Source organism: Paroedura picta, chromosome 1 (genome assembly GCF_049243985.1).
Source record: "Paroedura picta isolate Pp20150507F chromosome 1, Ppicta_v3.0, whole genome shotgun sequence".
In the NCBI taxonomy this organism is placed as follows: domain Eukaryota; kingdom Metazoa; phylum Chordata; class Lepidosauria; order Squamata; family Gekkonidae; genus Paroedura; species Paroedura picta.
Window position 1 is genome coordinate 172160583 of NC_135369.1, and position 20843 is coordinate 172181425.

The 20843-nt window shown below is 43.6% G+C and overlaps 1 protein-coding gene across 1 annotated transcript in view; it reads left to right on the top strand.

The window, feature by feature from the left end:
- Window positions 1-721: 721 nt before the first annotated feature.
- The window catches only part of KLHL29 (kelch like family member 29), a 562720-nt gene continuing 542598 nt past the window's right edge, over window positions 722-20843 (top strand). The window contains exon 1 of the mRNA XM_077311762.1: window positions 722-1190. The gene's annotated coding sequence lies outside the window, so the exon portion shown is untranslated. The remainder of the gene's footprint in view (window positions 1191-20843) is intronic.

Below are 20843 nucleotides of genomic sequence, written 5' to 3' on the forward strand. Positions count from 1 at the left end.
CCGCGAGCGCGCCGTCGAGTTCGCAAGACCCCGGGAAAGGCAGACCGCGCCGCTATAGCAAGCGGGAGCGCCAGCGGTGGAGAGCGAGCGAGCGAACTGCCTGCCTGCCTGCCTACCCCCGTGGGATCAGGTGGCTGCGCCTCTCCTCCGCTCTCCCGCACCCGCTGCTCGGGTTTCCCCTCCCTGCCGCTCTCTCTCTGCCGGCCGGCCTGCCTGCCTGGGCAGGCGCAACTTTGGCCGAAGTGGGGTCTCCGCGTGCCTTCCCCGGGGAAAGAGACCGCGGCTCCCGCGCGCGCGGCGCAGGCTGCCCGGGCTGGCTTCCCTGCAAGGCTGCGAAGGATGGCAGAGCCGGCGCTCGGGGCGGCCAGCAGCCCAGCCAAAGCACCACAAAAAAGAGGCGGTGGTCTCGGGGTCGGGAGAGGCCAGCCCGGGCCGAACCATTCCGCGCGGCCGGCCGGCCGGCCGGCCAGCGGCTCTCTCCGGCGTGCCGATTGCCCGCTGCAAACCCCTCCCCGCGGGGTGGGGTGGGGCGGGGAGGAAGCCAGCTGGGTTGGGTTGACACATCGGTAAGAGCGAGGGGGGGGTTTAGGGGGAGCCAGGGCCGCTTGTCCCCGCCTCGCCGGCCTCGTCCCTCCCTCCCGCGCCCGTGATTGGTTTTGCCCGCCCCTCGCCCGGGCACCGAGGCCGCCTCCCTCGCCAGCTAAAGCGGCCAGTATGTGACTAGGAGGGAGCCAGAAGGGAGCATGGTAGCGACTCTGCAGCAACAGCAGCAGCTCCCGCCGTCTCTCCTCGCGCGCAGCCAGCCTCGCCACCAGCGCCGTCGCCTCCGCCTCGTCGTCCTCCCCTCCGCCGCCCTGGAGGAGTCGCGAGGCAGCCCCGGCGGTGCGGGGCTTTGCGCTAAGGGAGGAGGGAAGAGAGGCTGCAATGCATAAGCCGCCGCTGCCGCCGCCTCCGTCGCCTCCTCCTCCCCTCCGCGCTGCCTCGGTGCATCCTCCGTCTCCGCCAGCCTGAAGGAGGGGGGAAAAAAAAAAGAAGAAGGGAGGCAAAAAGAAAGCGGCCGGGGTGGGTGAGAGGGAGGGGGCGGCCAGGCAGAGGCAGCAGCAGCAGCAATAGCAGTCTCGCCCGCCAAGGACACGCAGCCTCGCGCGTGTTCCCCACCCCCTGCCGCGCGCCCCAGCCGGTATCGAAAGGTAAGAAGCCCGCGGGGAGGACGGCCGCCCGTGCGCGTGTGAGGATGGATGTACATGGAGGAAGGGGGGGGGGGGAGGAGAGAGAGCGCGAGCGCTCCGTCGCGCGCCTTCCTGGGCGGGAGAGGAGCCCTCCCTGGCCGCGGGGGGTCGAGGCGCCGTCCTGAGGCGGCTTCTCGCGACACACCTTGTGCGCGCCCCGTGCCCGCCCGCCCGCCTTCTGTTGTTGCGCTCCCGGGCTTCGGGGGAAGTCGCCTCCGGGGGATGGAAGGGCTGGCTAATGAAGCCCTCGCGCCTGCGCTCGCTGCCTTGCCGGGGAAAAAACTTCCTGCCTGGCTGGTGGGGAGGTGCGAGACCACAAGCGGGGGGCGCTGAGGGAACGAGAGGGAGGGGGGGGCTGCCAAAGAGGGAGCCACCCCATCCCCCCCCCCCTCGCAATCCAGCTAGCCTGGTCAGGCACTGTCGCTTTGCCATGCAGTATAAACCTTCCAACTTGGGGTGGGTGGGTGTATGAGGGGGGGAGATACCTCCTCAACCCATACGCATATTTGTATATATAGGCTTAGGGGTCTGCAGTCTGAATGGAGGAGACATTTGGGCTTCTGTTTTTCTTTCTCCTGGAGGCCTTTGGGGGGGGGCATGCAATGTGTTGTTTGTGAGGGATTTTCATAGATGTTTTTTTCTAAAATGGGTTTTTTTTGGGGGGGGGTAGCACGCCACTGCAAAAAACATCCATCATCACCAGAAAGACAGAGGCTATCTTTAATTAAAACTGTCTTGAAAGGAATATTTCTCTCACAGAATTAAACCTGTCAAGTCTTTCCTGGTGCATCTCTGCCGTTGCTCACCCGTCTTTTCTTTTTTCTTTTCCCTTTTCAGTTTTATTTTCAAATGCGGTGGGCTTGTTTTAAAACCGGGATTTGAGCAGGCAACTTTGAGGTGTGCACTTGGCTTGCTGCTGCTGGCTTGACTCCCTTCAGCCTGCCTCTGCTATTCATTCCCAAGCCGTTCTTCTCTTTCCCCGTCCCCTCCTGTCCTGTCTGATGTAGGTTGTGGGAGATCAGATAGCTTCTGTATTTTGCACAGTGCCATGGAGACTTTGGACAGTATTGTCAGTGTTAATAGGAAGGCAGTGTGTGCACATCTGAGAATGTCTTAGTCTGGAACCCTGTGCACATTTACTTCAGGGTAAGTTTTACTGAACTTTGTTGGACATGCTTCTCAGTATTTATCACTGGGCAGCAGATCTCCATTGGCAGGACGGAAAGGTTAGTGGCTTTGAAAAAGCCTGCTTGTTTCCTCTTATCCCAATCTCTTCTTGTTGTGGAACTTAAGTAGTACTTCAGTATGATGCATTCTTGCATTTAGGAGCAGTTTGCTTTCTTCGTTGGCTAGTATATATATATTCTAATAATTAAGGAAATTCTAAGGTAACAACCATTTGCAAACTGTATTATGGAAAGGTGTCTTCTAAGGTCTGTTGTTTTTGGAATGTGACTGGGAAGATATGCAGAGTTGTGAGCACAGACTACACTTAACAGAAATCCTTAATTTATTGAGGAATTCATAAACATTGTTGTTAAAAACCTTTGTATCACTACAGCTTTATGGTCTCGTAACAATGCTTTTCCCTCCGAAGATGGCAATTTAAAAACTTTTTATTGCTCGTTAGAGAATTTGGAGGGTTTCTCAAAATAATCTGAAGGGGTTTTTCTATTGCAAATATCAATGTGGCTTGTCGCTTATAATTAACATTTTGCTGAAACTTTAAATTCTCCTTGATAGATGTGATCTGTCTGAGAGAAGCAGTATCATGTTCTCTTCTTCTAAATCATTCCCTTTTTAATAATCGGGTGGCTATGACGGTATATTATGACTGGAATGGTAATAGCATTTTCTTTATAAAAGTGATGAAGTCCAACCATATTTTACCCTTTATTCAACAGTTTGAAACTTCTGTTATTCACAATGGGCCACCTGGTTTAATTTGATGCTGTAACATTTATTCTTCTTCTCTGTGTAACCTGCCCCTCACTGTGGCTGTCTGTGGAAGGGTTTTTCTCAGTTTTGACAAAATGTACTGTTGGACTGCTGGCTTATGTAAGATGAACCTTAACTAAATGTGCATGTAAATGGACAGTGTTTATGGGATCTTTTTAAAGTCCAAGGGTGTTTCTTTGGAACAGCTGTTTCAAGTCATGCCTTGTTGAATACAGTAAATGCAGAGGAATAGTTATTGATTTACAACTTTCCAACTAAAAACACACTCTTCTCATCAGCCAAATCAATGCAGATTAGGACCTAAATTTATGTAGCTTAAGCAGAAGTGAGCACTTGATATGTTACTACTGGAGAACTTCAGATGTTTGTTGGTAGACCTGAACGGAGCCATGTACTTGGAAGTTCTCCAGACTCTTGAGTTTTCAGTGTGGGAATGGGTCTTCTGCAGCTTCAGAAGCATGTTTATGGTGTTTTGGTCTTTCTCTTGACAAACAGAACCCATGAACAAACGTTCAATGTGAATTATTGCTTGAGTAGAATATTTTATGGTTGTCATGACTACAAATAGAGCAACGGTTACTGGCTTTCACCTAAATGCAGTGAAAGTAAGAGGGTAGAATTCAAGTTCTTTGTTACTTTTAATTATATATCTAATGAACGGTAGCCAGACTTCAGCTGTCCAGCACATACAGAACAGTTAATTCCATTTTTGTTTTGTTTTTTAAAGAAAAGTAATCCAGGCTGCAACAAAACTAATGACCAACGATACCTTCCGTATGTTGATAGAGCAGTCCTGGGAAAATGGTATAGAATAACGGGGTCAAACAAAAGATCACGAAGTCCTGCCTTTTCCCCCAAAGAATACTCATCAACATCTACATACTACCCCGCATTGTCCAGCCTACGAGTAGTAAGAACGAGCAGATTAAATGTACTGCTATGAGTAGTAAGAAAGCAAATGAAATTAAAAAGCACCCCAAGATGGTTGTAGGGTTGGATGCTGTGGGTGACTTTAGCCACAAGCTACAGGGATGTGTACAGCAGCTGTGCTTCATTACCTGCTCAAGATATCCAGTTCCTGTATTGCCTAGAGTTTGGTAGAATCACCACCATCTGTTCTTGAATATCTGCAAGCTGTGAAGGAGTAGCTCGAACTCTTTATTTATTTATTTTATCTACGGTGTTTTACCGAGGAACATAATTAGGACATTTGTTTCTTGTGTGCTGTACCCTTCTGTCATTTGTACCCATCCCTCCCCTTGGAATGTGTTTGATCATCTGCTGTTCAGCCATAGCTTATTTTCCTTCTTCACTTTATTATTATTATATTATTATTATTTGTTTTGTAAATAATGTTCCTAAAGGAAACTGGAAATTAAGGAACAGCTGTTCCTTACTGGATGAATATACTCTTCCTTGTTATTCCTAACATAGGCAAAATGCTTAAAGTTTCCCAAGGAGAGTTTATTTCCAGATGTGTAGTTTACAACCGAATCCTAGACACAGGACCGGGCTCCTAAAATTCTGTCTTTAAGATTTTCTTGAATTTAATTTAAAAGACTAAAATATCCTTGTGTGGTATGTCAGGGAAGAACTGCCGTTTGGATAGATAAATCTTGTTTAGGGTTGTGTCTCGTAAGTCGATTTTAATTCGATATCAATATAGAATATAATCCTATAGAAATCTAGGAAACATCCTGTTGGTTGGAATTAATCACAGCATTGTCATTTGATTTAATAAACATTTTATTGAACACTGCCCCCCACATGTCTTACTAAATATGTCAAGGAATGCGTTGAGTAGCATATTTCATCAGATCAGGAAGCATAATAAGTATTGCATAACTGGGCATCTGAACTGCAAGACAGGAAGAGAGAAAGTCTGTGAATGGAAACTGACCTGTGTGGGTTGAATAGCCCTAATTTTGTTTAAATATTTTTAACGCTTGGGAAGGCAGCATACAAATGCTCTACATAAATCAACTTTACCAATCTTCCAGTATGTTCAGTCACTTGGAATTATTATTTTAGACTTTAATTTTATCCCCCAAACCTTGTGAGGTACAAACTAATAAGAGAGCGTTAAAACTCCATTTGTGTTGAGCTACACTTTAGTTGAAAAAATGGAATGTTCTGAGAACATGTCCTGGAGGTGCATACAATTATGCGGCCATCACTGAGAGAACTTCCTTAGGAACTATGTCCTTTATACCTGTATAGCACTGAGATGCTATTGAAGACTTCCTATAGATGTTAGAGGTTGCAGTAGGTAAGGAACTGTCTTTAGGGAGCAGTCTTTAAAAAGGTATGTAAGGACCAACCCATTTGGGACCTGCTGAATACATGGCGAAATAAAAACCAGCACAGAATCTGGTGAATTAGGGTCTGGACACTTAACCCACATCTGAGACGGGCTGCTGTGTTTCATATAGAATCTGCAGTGCCTAAAGAGTGTCGCACTAAGGCATATAATTGCCTGTAGTCAGTTCTGACTCTTGAGAATAACAGTGGTAGTCTTTGTCAGATGTGCTGATGAAAAGCATTGCTGGCTGCTAAGGTAATTTCATTTGCCAGGACAGTGATGGATTCGGGAGAATCCCAGGATGTGAAACAGAGTGTCCAAGGGAGATGGAACGATCTTTTATTCCTGGTTGTTTACTTTATAGCCTTCCTTCCTTATTGAGACTCAAGGTGGATTGCACGGTGTCCACCAATGCGTTAATACTGCATGAGAGATCCAGGAAGGAATGCAACAGGGTTGGGGGAGAGTGCCCCAAAAGTATCAGACATAATAAGTCAAGCGATATAATGGTCCACAAGGCTGGCTCACCACAATGTGACTTAGTTTACTTCACTTGGTTACCAGCCATACAGGCCATAAACATCCCTACTGAAGGACTTGTAAATTAGAATTCTGTGTTGCTGTCATGAAAGGCTACTTCTGTATTTCTCTCTCAACCAGTAGGATGGTATACCTAGTGGGTTTGACTGGGAGACAAAGATCACTGCAAGTTCTGATTGAAGGGGCATGAACAAAAATGTCTTTGCCCCTCCCCACCCGTGGGACCACTTGAGCTGTCTTAGGGACACCTGCCAAGTACTGCAGATACATCAGTCAAGAGTTCATGCTCAGCAATACTGGAAGCAGCAAGACTAGCTTTCCAGGGAAATGCACTATGTGCTGAGCCCAGCCCAAAAGCCAGAATGGCAGGAGTCCAAAACCACGCTGCCCCCAAATGGAAGGTTGGATGGGATGAAATAAGTATTTGTGGAATCTTCGTTTTGTGTTTTGTTTTTATTTAAGTAATTGCTGAGCATACATCTGAAGGTTTGTGGTCATCCAACACCACTTTAACAAAACCTTAATAATTGTAGCCAGAAAGGACTCCAGGCAGTTTTGACTAGCTTCTACTAGATAGGTTTGAGCTAAATCCAACTTCCTAGCAGCTGCTGTCGTACTCTTAAGTATAGGTTTGGATTAACAGAGTTTGACTGAGCCTCTGCATTCTCACTGCATGTTGAAAACATAGCCTCCAAATTTAATAAAACAAGGATTCTTGTGTCATTTGCAGTTATGACATACCCCTCATAGCGGAGAGAGAATGGTTCCATTTTGAGATTATAGCAGTCCAGGTATTTAACCAGAATATCTTTGATTGTGCTTGCTGTCTTCAAGTTTCATCTTGTTACAGCACGATATTTTATGAAATTCAGTACTTCCACACTTAATGGCATCACAAGTTGAGCATCACATAAGATCTCATTTTTGCTCCCACTGCATCTGCCTCTGGGGGTCTCTGTTAGCCAGTGAAATCAGTACTGACGAAAATGTGAGGGAAGTCATCCTGAGAGAGATGTTGTAGTCAGTAAGTCCAGATGTTGCTGTCAATAAGTTTATCAACAATAAACAGGGTTCTTATGACACCTTAAAAACTAGCTTCTGTTTTAACTTAAACGTCCATAGGTTTGAGCTCACTTTGCCAGATTCAGTGAACTGACACAACAAATCTGGATGAAGTAGTCTGACAATCTCATGCTAATTTAAGCTAGAAAAAAATGAGTTAGTGTTTAAAGTTCAACAAAACTCCTGTGTCCATAGGCACAGGCATTTCTAAGCGTTCACACAAAGAAGTTGTCATGGTTGGTGGTGTATCGTACCTGCTTCCTGATTCTTTCCCTAACCATAAAACACTAGTTTTTGAAAACGGGGAGGAATATAAACCCCTAAATAAATTTATTAAGGAGAAGTGAAAGGGAAAAGACCTAGTGAACCTGCTTGGCCAGAGGAACTAATTTTGTAGCCTTGGAAGTAGAAACTTTTATGTGGTTAGTAGTCAAAACTTTATACTAATCCACCATTTCCCATTCCTTCTTCCAAGAATGCTTTCCTCACACCCCTTCATCCTTCACATAATTCCTTACCATTGACTTTAATTAAATATCTGATAGTAGCTGTCAAAGGGTGTTGATTACTCTGCAGAATATGGAATGACATTCTCAACTCTACTATTATCGTCTGTATTTAGAGAATATTCTGATATGAGTGGATCATAACTGAACATCTATGAAGTGTAGATTGAAAGCTCAGTCTTGTCCTGCAGTTGTACATCATCAAGTTATTCCGCAGGGATAAAGGTAGTGTCAATGCCTGGCTACCTCCTTCTTTAAAGAGGAGTTTTGCAGCCATAGCTGAGAGGGTGGGGATGTAGTGGAATATTCCCAAATCAAAATGAGGTATGCGGTGTGGAATAAAAGTGTTCTTTACCATTCTGAACTTCTAGATTTCAAAGCTTTATATTTTATTGCAGAAGAGGGAATTATAACACTACCCTCAACTCCCTCGAGGAAAGCAACTGTTGACCTCTGACCCCTTGTAAAACTAAATTTATAACTTCATTACTGCCAAATAAAAGATGTTGGGCCGTCTCCAAATCAAAGTGGAATTTGTTGCAGATAATAATTGTAATGATAGTAGTAAAGCAGTTCAAAATAGCACTTGGAACATAGAATTTGAAGAGCGAAGTTTGAGTCCAGTGGCACTTTTAAGACCAAGAAAGTTTTATTCAAGATATAAGCTTGTGTGTGCATGAACACTTCTTCGGCTGCAATGAAACAGAATTTCTTCAATTGTTACATATAGGTAGAGAGAGCGTGGGGAGGTTTAGTTGGCTGGAAAGGCTCGTTAAGAGTCAAGATGCAAAAGTAACTGGGTGATTATAGCTGAGATTGGATTAAGGTAGTTCAGCTGTGTGAATGGCAGTAAAATTGAATTGATCATGATAATGTTAGCCATTCAGTCGAGTCGGACTCTTGGCAATCCTATGGCACAACTGCCACCACAATTTACGATCTTGCACCACTTCTTTTAGTTGTGCAGTGTTCTGGCCAGTGTCCATTTTGATTGTATCTAACCACCTCACTCTTTGTCGGCCTAGTTTCCTTTTTCCATTGACCAGTCCTAGCATAATTGCTTTCTCCATTGAGTTGGATCACATGATATGGCCCAACTAAGTGAGCCGGAGTTTCGTGATTTTGCCTACCAGTGATAGATCAGGCTTTATGCACTGAAGTATTTCCTTGAATTACTGAAATTGAATTATTGATCTTTAATTGTATTTCCCAAGTCTGACAAATGGATCAAATATTTTCGTAAACTGTTATTCTAAAGCATATCTGTGGCTATGATTCCTTGTATCAGTTATCTTTAAAGTTTTGTGTTCTATAGTAGTGATCTTTAAAAAAAAAAAACGTTACGGACAAGCTTCAACTCATGTATTGATGTCTGTCAGGTATTACTGACAAAAACAGTAGGCTTGCCAAATAGTTTATTCCAAGTTTTTGTTGACAGTAAATAGCTTCCCTACTGCTACTGAATTCATTAGTTGTTTTTGTGGCCAACCATGCTTCCACTGAGCTATAAGAAAATGTATTTCAAGAAACACCTAACTATATGGGAAATGGTTAAGAGATCTAGTTGACATAAGAGAGACCAGAATCTTTGAAGCAAAGCGGGCAGCTTAGATTAGTGCTGTGCGGTTTGCTCTGAAGAATGGAAAACAAATAAACTGATTTTAAAATACCCAATTTTAACTCTTTCACTTATGATACTGTATGACTGATAAAACTTGGAATGCATTTTTTCTGAATTGTAGGCTTCTTTTAAATATATTCCGATGGGTAGCCATGTTGGTCTGAAGCAGCAGAACCAAGTTTCAGTACAGGGGCACCTTTAAGACCAACCCATGTTTTATTTAAGGTATAAGAAGATGCGTGCATGCAAACATTTTCAGATAAAGAGAAAAGTTTTGCTACTCGGTACGTGAGTACCTGTATGTACACAGAACTTCATATACCTTGAATAAAACTTTGCTGGTCTTGGAAGTTGCCCCTCGACTTAAATTTGGTTCTCTTTTAATATGTCTTCTTCATCAGAGTGTGCTCTCTCATCTGCTTTCTCTGACTGTATTTCACGGAATGAAATCTGGCCACACCCACACAACCTACTTTATTCTGAATCTGATCCTTGGTCTATCAAAGGCAGCATTGTCTGTCAAGACAGAATCTCAGGCAGAGCTCTTTCGCATTGTGTGATGCATGCTGCGAACCACCTTGAGCCTGCACGTAGGGAGAGACGGTATAAAATATAACTTGTAGATCCAGTTTGGCAAACATGAAGCTGCCTTATACTGAATCAGACCATCGGTCCATCAACGTCAGGATTGTCCATTTGGACTGGTACTCTCAAGGATTTCCGGCAGAGATTTTCCACATCACCTACCAACTGGTCTTTCTAATTGGCGGTGCCGGGATTCGAACCTGGGACTTTCCACATGTTAAGCTGATGATTTGTCACTGGGCTGCAGCACTTCCCCTGGTGCTACCGACAGAATTCTGCGAGGGTGTTTTCATTCTTATTTTAAAAAGACAACTTATGAGGGATTTTTGATAACAGCTCAAATTGAGGGTGGTCTGGGCCTAGCTTAAGCTTTCCGGGGGATGCTCTGTAGACATGGTTCTCTGGTTCTTTGCTTTGGCTCTAGAGCAGGGGTAGTCAACCTGTGGTCCTCCAGATGTTCATGGACTACAATTCCCATGAGCCCCTGCCAGCAAATGTAATTGCTGGCAGGGGCTCATGGGAATTGTAGTCCATGAACATCTGGAGGACCACAGGTTGACTACCCCTGCTCTAGAGTACTCAGTAAACTTGCTCAGTTGCCGATTCCTGAGTGTAGGATTCCAGCAGTGAATGAGCGCACACTAAAAAGTGCTCTTTTCTCCCAGTTCTCCTTACTGCATCACACTATGCCCATGCTTGCATGGGCACTGTACATTTGATTACCACAATTTTCAGTCTGCCTTAAGTCTTTAAGAAGGACAGTCTATAAACGCTGCAAAATGAATCGGAATCAAAAGCAAAGGCACAAAGCGACAGCAGGCTGCAGATTAAATGTGTGTGTATAATGAATCCTTTCCAGGACATTCAATGCCAATTTTGCAGTTATCCCTGAAAAAGTGAGGGAAGCAACCTGAAGTCCAGTCAAGTAAAATTGCTAGTGTTTCTCTCTGTTAGGTCTTCATGTATACTAGAAGGCAGACCTTTGTCAAACACTTAGCAAGCTCATTTTGCATTAAAAACTGGTGAAGAAAACAAGCTTACCTGTGATAAAATGGAAAATGTGTTGAGTTGGAGGTATTTAAACCAACAACTTCATATATAAAGAGTAAAGAATTTTAAAATATTACATGAAAGTAATCGAGTTAACTGACAAGCATACAACTTGTATGGCGTGTGAGATTTGTGATGTCTTTAAACATTCACCTATTGATATTTTATTTGAACCTTGCAAGAGACTTTTTATTGGTGTTCATTCTAACAAACATGATTTGCATCATAATGGGATGAAATTAATTCAAAAGAAATTCCATCTAAACATCCGGAACAAGTTCCCGACAGTTAGATCAGTTTCTCAGTGGAGCAGGCTTCCTCAGGAGGTGGTGGGACATTCTTTGGACATTTTTAAACAGAGGCTAGATAGCCATCTGACGGGGAGGCTGTGAAGGCAAAGAGGTGGCAAATTACAGTAGATAGCAATTGGGGTGTGAGTGTCCTGCATAGTGCAGGGGGTTGGACTAGATGACCCATGAGGTCCCTTCCACCTCTATGATTCTATAATTTAGAAAATTTCAAAACAAACATACTCTGGACTTAAAAGTATAATTTAAAAGCTTTACGGTTAGGTACTTGTAGTGAGGAATGCAGTCTGATTTTATTTATTGTATTTATTCTTAGATTTATACCCTGCCCCTCTTGATATACCCCTCAACCAGATATACCTTTTCACATCTTGTTATAAGGTTTTGATTTGAGGGTTGGGAGTGACTGCACCAATGGATTTGGTATCACAGCATGGTATAAAAGCTGGACGAAAAGCTTCCTTTCAGTCTAATATTTCAACATGCTGGCTTCTTAATGACAGAAAATGCATAAAACTCAAATACCATCGTATTGTACCTTAACAGGCACAGCTATGCTGCACATCAAAAGAAAAAGAATGTTCTACAAAGGTTTAATTGATTTTTTTTAAAGCAAAGCTACAGTATATTAACTTATTAAAATGCTCACATGCTGAAACAAACGTAACTGAATTTTTCTTGTGCGGTGGGAAAGGAGAACAGTATGGTGAAAAATTGGTGCATAAAAATAATATTAAATAGCACACCCTCTGTAAATGTTCTCAGCTAGAAGTTCCATCAGCCTCGCTCAAATGAGAAATGCCAAGTTGGGATGAGATGATCTTTTAAATATAAGCTAAATATGATAGAAGTAATTGCATTATTTTTAAAATATTGGGAAAGTAGTTCTTCCTGTAGTTTCGTGGGTAACAAAGCATCAAGGCTACTTTTCATACAAATTCCAGTTGAGTAAGTTAAAGCGAGTGCTCATAATTGTTCTGTTTAATAAACTGTTCTCTTGCAGGCGTTCTTGATGTACTTCTGCACAAAGAGATGTGCTCTTGGGTGCTGTGTCTTTGAGGATTCATCAACATTGTTCAACAGCATGAATGCAGGGATACCATAACTGTAGACTTTCCTGCTGTTTTTACTCTATATCAGGCATTCCCAACCAGGGGTCCGTGAATGCCAGGGGTCCACGAGACCTCTGCCTTAATGGACTCAGCCACAAGCTAGGGAGCTAGCTGCTTCCATTACTCCCCCTCCCTGAGTGAGTTGTCGTGGTTTATGTGCCTGCATGCCTCCTCTCCCTTAAACTGCCTCCTCTCTCCTCCACTCAGTTCTCCTCTAACCTGCCAGTTAATGTGGCTGGTGATGTCACTTCTGGGGGCGTGGTCAGGAGGCATGACCAACTAACATGACTTCCAGGCCTCCTCAGAGCCTGAAAAATAATTTCAAGGCCTCCTCCATGGTCAAAAGGTTTGAAAAGGCTGCTGTATATACATCCCCAAATAAAAGTATGTTGCTGTGTCATACTTGCCTACATATGTGTTTTATATCAGAACTAGGAGCCAAGCCTGTTGCATTTAGGAATACAGCGGGTGCTAGATTGGGAGTGTGTGAAAGAACTCTGCAGACGGCCTCTCCCTCCCCTAGGACCTGGAAAGGCTGCAGGTGGAAGCCCCAGGGCAGGGAACTCACCAGCAGGGGCAGCTCTCACGCAGGAGGGATCTACAGCCTCTGAGCCTCGAAGGGAAGTGGAAGGAGGAGTGGGTGGTCAGGGGTGGGGGACGGAAAGCTGGCTGCTGGACAGACAGGCAAGCTGGTTGGAAGAGGAGGCACTCAGAGGCTGGACAGCATCAGTCACCAAAACTTATTTTTTCCTTCTGTTTTTCTTTTTTTTGGGGGGGGAATGGGGGGGGTCCTAAGGCAAAAATGGAAACTACTAGCAAAAGCTGGTGGAGTGAGACTCTTGACACTGAGCCCCATCTGTGTACCTTCTTTGACAACTGCATCTATGATCGTCCCTTACCGACTCACTTGCAGGGATTCCAACTGTTGTGTGCCTGGCTACTGGCTACTTGTACAATGATGCCAGCTAGATATTTTGGGGGGAGATTAGCAATCAGAGTACTTTAGCAGTGTAATCGGCTGCCTAGGGAGGTGGTGAGCTCCCCCTCACTGGCAGTCTTTAACAGCGGCTGGACAGATGCTTTACACTGAACTTGCATTGAACAGGGGGTTGGACTCGATGGCCCCTTCCATGATTCTATGAGCTTCCATTTTTAACCTGAGATGGCAAATAAACTCTTGACTTTTCTATGTTGTATAGTTGAATTGATTGAGGGGTGGGAAATAATTTTGGATCTCCCTGGTGTCGTGGTTAAGAGTTATGGCACGTAATCTGGCGAGCCGGGTTTGATTCCCCATCCCTCCACATGCAGCTTGCTGGGTGGCCTTGGGCTAGTCATAGTCCTGTTAGTACTGTTCTCCCAGAGCAGCCCTGTCAGAGCTCTTAGCCCCACCTACCTCACTGTGTCGCTGTTCTCCTCCTCCCCCTCATTTTGCTTTGGAAAATCTAGGTGCTTGCAAAGCTGTTTAACATTTTTTAAAGGAGCATTTTAGAAGTAATGTAATCTGATTAATGTTTGCCATTAATCTTGGAAGCATTAAACATGTATTCAAGTCATGCTTCCTAAAACATTGAGGACTGACTGCTCTTCCTTTCACTGGTTTCTGCCTAGTCTCTAGCAGTATCTTTGCTGGGGGAGGGCAGTGCATGAGAAGAAGGGAACATTGCATACAGTGTGTGGATGTAGGGGGACGTTTTAAATTTGAAATGTTATTAAAATGTATCAGGCGTGATGCTCTGCTTCCCGTTTTCTGGAAAGAAAGTTAAGATAGGCACTTATTTTTGGAGTGTTACAAAAGAGTTTGGGATGCATGATCATCTCCTCGAAAACAAATTATTTTTCAGGGCAGTGATCAAACTACATCTTAACATACTTAACTTTTTAAGCCTGCCTTTGTGGTTAGGATCAACTGTAATCGCTTACGGAGACTTCCTTTTGTCTCTTTGTGCATGTCACTCATGTCATCCATTTTAAAGGCTAAATATTTGCTTGGTGGCTTCTAATGTCACTAAATAGTCAGAATGCTAGAGTGTCTTGAAGACCTGGGGTTGCCCAAGTAGGGAACAGCAATTTCAGCCATCACTGAAATATGCAAAAATATATTATCTGTCTGATATTGCTTTGGAAGGCTGAGATCTCTGAGCCTGTTATGGGCTATAGAACACTTGTTCTCAACCTTCCTAATGCCATGACCCTCTAATCCAGTTCCTCCTGTTGTGGTGACGCCCAACCATAAAACTATGCAAGTGCTTTCACAGAAATTAGTTTTTTTCTGGAGGGGTTTCAGTTCAGTTCTGCCTCTTGTCCCACTATGCCTGTATCGCTCTTTTCCACTGCTCCAGACAGATGAATGCTCTATCTTGATCTACCCCGCGAGGCTGTCGTGTGGATGCTGCTCCCCTGGTCAAGCTGCTTGCCCTGCTCCAACTCCTGTGAAAAGGTCGTTTGATCCCCAAAGTAGTCCCGACTCCCAGGTTGAGAACCACTGCATAGAAAATAAGAGTAAATGAAAAGGCAAACACAAATGTTTGGAAGAAAATGATAATGCTTTTGATTTTGCCCCACCTACCTCATAGGGTGCTTGTTGTAGGGAGAGGAAGGGAAAGTGATTTTAAGCTGCTTTGAGATTCCTTCTGGTAAAGAAAAGCGGGATATAAGAACCAACTTTTCCTCCTCTTCCTCTTATTAGAGAGCCAGTTTGGTGTAGTGGTTAGGAGTCCGGACTTCTAATCTGGCATGCCGGGTTCGATTCTGCACTTCCCCACATGCAGCCAGCTGGATGACCTTGGGCTCGTCACGGCACTGATAAAACTATTCTGACCGAGCAGAGATATCAGCGCTCTCTCAGCCTCACCCACCCCACAGGGTGTCTGTTGTGGGGAGAGGAAAGGGAAGGCGACTGTAAGCCGCTTTGAGCCTCCTTCGGGTAGGGAAAAGCGGCATATAAGAACCAACTCTTCTTCTTCTTAGGTCATGGAAACTAAGCAGGTAACATGTTTCTCACTGGGGTAGCCATACGTTGACTGCAACTTGACATCACTTGACACACAACCAAAAGACTAAAGGGTTAACTCTTTTGACATGGTTGCTGTTGATAAGGCAAGGTGCTCAGGTGTTTTTCTGGGTGTTTTTTGGCCAGTAGTAAGCATGTTAACTCCTTGAATTGAAATGTTAAACTCCTTGTTTTGGTTCTTGTGGGTAGCCTGTGGGTCTGAAGTAGCACAACAAAAATAAGAGTCCAATAGCACCTTTAAGACCAACAAAGATTTATTCAAGATGTGAGCTTTTGGGTGCATGCACTCTTTGCTTTTGCCTTATATCTCCACATTAATGATGGTTGTTCATTTAGTCTGAGGAAGACTGCAGGCACTCGAAAACTCATGTCTTGAATACATTTTGTTGGCCTTAAAGGTGCTACTAGACTCTGTTTTCCTTGTTTTGGTTTTCTGGATAGCAGGTTTTAGAGTGAATGGTTCTGTTTTTGTATAGAAAAACAGGTTAATTTTAAATCACATCCAACATTGTCCTTCTTTGCGAATGGGGGGAACATAGGACTGAAGTTTCCCAAAACTGAGTGCTCATTGCTTGCATGGTTGATAATTCCATGCAAGGCTGTAGCCATATTGGCTGCTTTTTAAAGTCTGTTAGGAACTATTAATAATTCCAGTTTTGGGGGCTTCGTCTGATATATAAGCACTGCCCCAAATGAATTCTGGAATTAAATCTGAAGGAAATGGAATTCTGTTGGTGCTAGATAATCTTAGGAAGGTAGGCCTTAATATTTATCAAATCCTCCCAAAGTTAGTCAATTTCCTAGTACATTTCTTGCCTTTTTAAACATGCAGTTTTATGATTAAATTTCTGGTTGGCAGTCAGAGCACTGCAGTCTTATCTTTCCGTGAGCCAAAGCCAAAAGGAGAAGTTATAGCTGATGACTGTCAGAGCCATTATTTTATGGAAGAGAAGGGATGGTATATGTGGGAAGGAGACAAAGGTGTTCTTCTGAAAATGTGTAAAAGACAGAATTGCATTTTGGAGCTGTGCACACCTGAATATTGGCTTTGGGGTGCGGGGGGGGGAGGCATTGGCTCTTTCCCTGTCATCAGATCTTACTTATCCCATTTCTCTTCTTCCATAGATAAAAGGAAATGTTTTCTAATGTAAAGCATGTGTTTTATATGCTAAGGGGTGGTGATGGGGGGAACTGGTAGCAAGCCCAGTTAAATTTTATTTTTTGCTTTTATAGTGTACCTGGCACCTGTAAAATGACTACAGTAGCTTAGCATCAGAAAATCTCATTGCCTAGGGGACAGTCAAAGTTTAGATAATTAACTGCTAACAGGAATATCAGTATTTCTCCTCTACATTCCACAGGGAGTTCTGTGGAGGTTATGCAGTGGATTTGGGCTGAACAGGAGATTTGGAAAATATTAATGAGGCCTCTGCTTAAATATTGCACACTTAATTATTCATGTTGTTGTACCTTGGTTTTCAACTCTTTCAGACCCAAGTCCTATGTATAAACACTCCAGCATGTATCCAGCCATTAATTTTTCAAGCATGCATGTATGTTGTTCTGTTTTTTTCTTTTTGGAACAACCAAATGTAAGGGTCAACAGAGCTATCATTTTTAGCTTTATCATGGCCTTCCTCCAAGATGCTGAGAGCAGCATACATGTTTCATTCCTGTTTTATGTTCACAACAATTTTGTAAGGTAGGCCTAGACTGAAATACTGTGATTGGCTCAAGGTAACCCAGGAGAAGACAGACACATAAACAAGATAGACCTTTTGTCTAATTCATTAACATGCTGTGTATGTATTATGTATTTTCTAATTACTTGTAGCTGTCTCCTGTTTAACTTGGAAAGTTGCGCTGAATTTTAGGCTGTGAATCTTCTTGTTCAAGAAAACTGCAAAAATTCTTGTTCAAAAAAACTGCAAAAAAATACCATACAGGTGTAGCAGCATTGCTTCAACTGCTGAAATTCACATTTCTGTTAAAAATATTGGAAGCCTGTTCTCTGCTTATAATCATCCAAAAAAGGCACAAGGCCATTGTTGTGACCCTGTTTATCAGGGTGCCTTCACCTTGCCAGTTACCCACTCGCCAATCAAAACCATCAGACGAAGCCCCCAAAACTGGAATTGCATGGAGTAATGCAAATCATTGGGTTAGATGGCGGAAGGGGGAGAGGAAAGAATTTGTGTCGGTAGCTCAGTTAATGGGTGTGAATCCTTGATAGCTATCCCAATAGCCATGCTCCATGGATGAGTCCCATCTTGAGAACTTCCCAGAGGTATCTGGGCTACTTCTGTTGGAAGTACGCTACAAGGGATGAGACTACATGGTCCCTGTGGAGTCCTCCAGCAAGATACTTCTTTATGGTCTTATGTAGCTGCAGCTTCCAAGAGAAGACAGACTGGAGAGAAATGCGTTTAAAACGCATGTGCGCACAAGACATTCTTCTTTGGAATCTGTGTTTTTTACAAATTAGCTCGGTGATCACTGTTGCCCCGGCTTTTGCAAATTCAAGTTCTATATAGAAAGTGGCTTTTACCTTTTAAAATGAGATTAACAAGTGTGCTGGATGTAGGTACCTGGGAGCCAAACACATTATTTCTGTCCTTTTCCTGAAGAACAGATGGCAAACGCTGTTGTCTTTTTTTAGCATTGAACTTGTCACCTTCACAACACCCTAACTCTGCATAGGTGATAACGTCTCTGTCAAAGCGGATGGTGTCCACCATCTGTTCGGTGGGGAGGATGCCCCATGGGGCAGACCAGTATCCATGCAGTATACTGCTGTATGTAACATCTCTGGGTTGTAACAAACAAAGTAGCCCCATGTTTGGAATGTATACAGTGAAACCATATACTGTAGACACCGACTTTATCTTAAGCAGCTTTTCATATTATGACGTGTCTAATAAATTAAAAATGAGTAGGCTTATCAAAGGAAAAGTAGGGCTTTAGAAGCCGTATCGTCTTCATTTGGTTTGCAAAGGAAAAGGACGTTGTTGACGTTTTCAGGTGTTTTCTATGGTGATTGCACCTAGAATATGTTGACGTAGTTTCCCTGGTGTGTGCTTCTGTAACCTTGGGAATGACTGAACAGGGAAAGGTACACAGACAGATTGCTGGCAAAGTGTATGTGTGGAAGGGGGTCAGTAAGAGTGGCCCAAGCAGTTGTCCTACCTCAGATTATGTCTGTCCAGTCCAGATCAGTGTTTTAGGATCGCAGCCATAATCTTTCATTCTGTCTCCCAGTCACATGTCCACCATATGGTTAAAGCCTTCACCATTTTGTCTGCCTGAAATGGCCTTGGGAGCTACTGTGTTTGCCCTGCTGGAAAATGTATGTATTGTCCATAGTAAACATAAGTTTTCCCCATGGGGTAAACTGGCACATTCTGTGGCCATTTCAGGACAGTGTGAGAGGAATGTGTTAAATCCCTTGACTTTGCATGTTAGAGGCCTGATCCAAATTGGGCCCATGTTTACCTGAAGGTTAAATTCTGAGCAGAAAAGCCTAGAGCACATCTCTTGACAGCAACCATGGGAGTTGTGAGGATTTGTGATTGATTCTGTAATGCCTCCCTTAGAACTCCTAAACAAAGGTAATCTGAGGAATTTCTTTTCCAAGTGCCAACATCGTTAGAACTTTCTATGTATGGTCAGTTCCAGATTTTATTTTTAGAAGGTTTTTAAGCAGTTAAGGCCTGGAGGATCATTGTCCATGGGGTCGCGATGGGTCGGACACGACTTCGCACCTAACAACAACAAAGCAGTAAACAGGGAACTTTTCCCCCCAGATCTCTCTGGTAAGGTCATTCCATAAATGAGATGCCTTCTCTCTGGTTGCCATTTCCCTAATCTCTTAAAACAGAGCCATATGGATTTGTGTTTTCTTCACCTGCCTTTTAGGCAAGCGAAAAGTCAATAACTGGTCCTGAGCCATTGAGGACTTCAACATACTAAACTGTTGTTGTGAGTGATGCCCAAAATCAAGCAATAATCCAGTCCAGATCTCTAAATACTGGCATGTTTTGACCAAATCGGCATGTTTGAATTAGTCATCTATCTAGCTTAAGATAATTGAAAAGATCACAATGTAGTAAATTTTTCCCCCTCCAGGCTGTGTTTTTTCATCTTTTTTGTTATTGTTGTAACTTAATATAACTTTGTGTTAAATATGTTTTGGAATTTTTTTCTCTCTTTAGGGACCTTAAAAAAAATAGAATAGTGGCCTGTAAGTTCTCTAAAAAAAATAAAACTTTAAAAAGAAATGCTTTTCTTTTTCAGCTGCCGAGGGGTTAAAGCCGTATTGAACATATGAAGCTGTCTAAGTCAGTATTGTCTGCTCTGACTGGCAGAAGCTCCCCAGGGTCTTAGGTCTTCCCAAACACCTGCTACATTGGAGATGCAGAAGGTCCCATGTTTGATCCCTGGCACGCAAACTCTCTGCTCTGCCACGGAGCCTTGCTGCTTAACAAGCTGGCGTGTGTTTGTGTTGTGTAGAATCTGCCAGACAGGTTTTTATAGTCTGCTGGTCATTGTTTATAGACGAATAGTTCTGTGAAAACTTGGGTTGTGGCTTAATTTGCACTGTACCAGGCTTTCTCCACCAGGGTTTCATGAAACTCTGGGTTTTCTTGATGACCCTGGGTTTCCCGAATGGTTGGGAGTTAATTACTTTTTATATTTTTTTGTTAAACATTTATCGAATGACATGATCATACATGTCATGTCACCCTGCCTGCCCCCCAAATGGCTAATGATGGGCTAAAAGGGGTTGGGAAGCTATGCTTCCCAAACATATTCTGCACAATCACGCCACTACAGGGGTTTCTCATTCATCCATTCATTCATTCAACTTTGTTTACTTCATTGTATATGAAGCCTTTCTCCCCAAAGTAGCTTACATCCTGCTCCTCTCCTCCAATTTTTTCTCATAAAAAGCCTGTGAGTTAGGTGTGGCTGAATGTGTGTGCCTGGCCCAAGGTCACCTTCATGGGAGAATAGGGAAGTCCAACCAAGGTCTTTTAGATACTAGTCCTGATGCTCTAGCCACTGCACCACATTTGCTGTTAGGTATAGCTCTTCAGATCTCAGCAACATTGATTTATTTTCACAAAATTGAATAGAACGAAGTCTGTTGGGCATTGTGGTAATGGCGATATGAAGTTGAGACATTTTTCACGAGAGCCGGACATTGAAGTTGACCCTGTGTAAGTAGTTTGTGGCGAAACCTTGGCATTATTGCCACACTTTACTCTCTGTTTCATTTCCATGCCTTGCTCTCCATTTCAATAGCAATTGGAAGGGGGGGGGGAAAGGCCAACCCAGTAATGATATTTCTAGGAGTGGACTGGGATCAATTTGTCAAATCAGAAGCAATTCAAGTGGGTAGCCATGTTGGTCAGAAGTAGCACAGCAAAAATAGAAGAAGAGGAGGAGGAAGAGGAAGAGTTGTTCTTATATGCTGCTTTTCCCTACCCGAAGGAGGCTCAAAGCGGCTTACAGTCGCCTTCCCTTTCCTCTCCCCACAACAGACACCCTGTGGGG